At 37.8% G+C, this 2,418-nt stretch overlaps 1 non-coding gene across 1 annotated transcript; it reads left to right on the forward strand.

The window, feature by feature from the left end:
* Positions 1-1,137: 1,137 nt before the first annotated feature.
* Positions 1,138-1,219, forward strand: TRNAS-AGA (transfer RNA serine (anticodon AGA)). Its single transcript has one exon. It is a non-coding gene; the product is annotated as a tRNA-Ser (tRNA).
* The last annotated feature ends 1,199 nt before the right edge of the window (positions 1,220-2,418 follow it).

Consider the following 2,418-nt stretch of genomic DNA (forward strand, 5'->3'; position numbering starts at 1 on the left):
CATATTATAAAGTACATCCTGGGTTCGAACAAAACAACAAACATTGGGCAGATATACAATGTATACGTAAACATAAAATGATGGGCAATTTTTAGTAGATCTCACTAATATTATCTACAAATGCGAAAGGTAGTTGTTCTGTTTGTTTATTACCTTATCACGTCTAAACCGCTGAACATATTGAGATGAAATTCGGTATACATACAGATAGTTTGAGTCCCGGGGAAGGATATAGGATAGTTTTTATTCCGGAAAGTCGCATATTTCTCGCGAGATAACGATAAACGAATTGTACGCGGAGCGGAGGATTCGCGGGCAACAGCTTGTATATTATAAATTACATAAGTGCAAGGTAATTTAAGAACTAAGTAGTTTGCTATGCAAAGTCTACTTTTTTCAGAACGTAACGGAAGTAATCAAGTATCTGTACACCTTTATGGCGTCTCATTCTATAGTAAGATAGTTTTCTGCTCACTACTTGGGATTAATTTTGCCGTTAAACACCCCCCCCCCCCCGTATCCTACAATCATAAAACCAGACTTCTGTTGTGGCACGTCGAAGATTTCTCACCCCATTTGGCCATTGGGTCTTAGTTTTAGGTGGTACTTTTGAAGCCAAAATAAACTTTTTCTTTCATTCTTTTCTTTCATTAATTTTGAGTTAGTAACTTAGCTTTATTTAGGTAGATACAGTCGAAAACTGTATCGCTTGCTTGCCGGAATGGAACCTTCTCGTTGCAATTCTTATGTTAGCATAGGTTAAAATTCCTTATTTTTGCGTACTTACACTAAATAGTGAATGGTTCCATCGTGGTACACGAATCAAACGCGAAGCGAATGTTGTGCCTCCTAAGGAGCCCTCGTTGCTCTAAACTTACCAAGTATCAATTTGACAGGACGTATTTATTTATATTAGGCAATTTGGTAAAAAAGTACTATACCTTGTTTTTAGTTTTTTTCCAAAAGTGTTTTTAATTAGGCACTAACTGTTGCCCGCGGCTTCGCCCCCGTTCTTTCATAAAAACCTTCTCCTGACAATAACAAACACAACAAAAAAAGAATTAGCAAAATCGGTCCAGCCAATATCACATAACGCTGTGTTAGTAACTAAACATTAATTTCGACATTACAGACATGGCAGTCGTGGCCGAGCGGTTAAGGCGTCTGACTAGAAATCAGATTCCCTCTGGGAGCGTAGGTTCGAATCCTACCGACTGCGGACTTCTTTTTTTACAGTTATGTTTATGTAGGTTGGTAATATTAGAATTAGGAACAAGTGCTTATCGTTAATTATCTCTTTACTCATATTAGTTTCCTTTATTATTTTTGTACCTAGAACGTAATAGCAGACTCGTTTCCTCTGCCACAGTCACAGAATACAATGATCCTCTGCACAATTCCTAAAAGCCAATGTTCAAATTACGGCACTAAAAATATCTTCAGTGTGTATTCATAACTTAAATACTTATAATAAGTATAATTACGAGTATATTTTTTATTTAATACTTAATTATGATTATAAAGTAAAGTCTATAACTGCGAATCACGTCAGCAAACGTAAACAAGTATTGATCGGAGCGAAGATGGCCGCGGAGCGTCGGTCGGCTCATTAAGCGGAGTGCACGTGCGCCGCCTACGGCTCAGCGACGGCGGCTCGCGTCTAACGAGAATTCGCCAATCATTTTGTTCACCGAGAATTTATGTTCGTACTCGTATTACATGCGCCCAAGAAATAAGAGCAGGCAGTAAGAATACTGAATACTTACTGAATAACAAGAATAAATAAATATATACCTAATAGGATAATATATTATCTTACTCTCTTTGAAAGATGCCTTGGAAATTCTAAGATTGACGTGTCAAAAATCGTCTTTATTTACGGTCAGTTAAATTATGTGTCCAATACAGATAGGTAGGTACACAAAAAGAAGAATTACATATAATTTACTAGCTTTTGCCCGCGGCTTCGCCCGCGTGGAATTCGGTTATCGCGCGCTGTTCCCTCGGCAACTGTGCATTTTTCCGAGATATAAAGTAGCCTATGTCACTCTCTGGCCCATAAACTATATCCGTGCTAAAAATCACGACGATCCGTCGCTCCGTTTCGACGCGAAAGACGGACAAACATTTGTATGTTAAACACACACACTTTCGCATTTAAATAATATAAGTATGGATGTTTATCTTAGGTAGAATAACATCTACTTACTCGACTTCATCACGTTTTATATATCTGATATCTAACCTTACTTGTTTAGATAAAATACGCGGCTAAAGAACCATGTGTGAATACCCTTTAGCGCAACTATAATAGGATTAAACGCAAAAACAACACTATCAGTGTATAAAAACACAATTTGGGCTTGAAATGAAACACTAAACCGCATTAGCTCCGGCCAACTGGCACCCCTGCAGTAA

Source organism: Choristoneura fumiferana, chromosome 8 (genome assembly GCF_025370935.1).
Source record: "Choristoneura fumiferana chromosome 8, NRCan_CFum_1, whole genome shotgun sequence".
NCBI classification, from domain to species: domain Eukaryota; kingdom Metazoa; phylum Arthropoda; class Insecta; order Lepidoptera; family Tortricidae; genus Choristoneura; species Choristoneura fumiferana.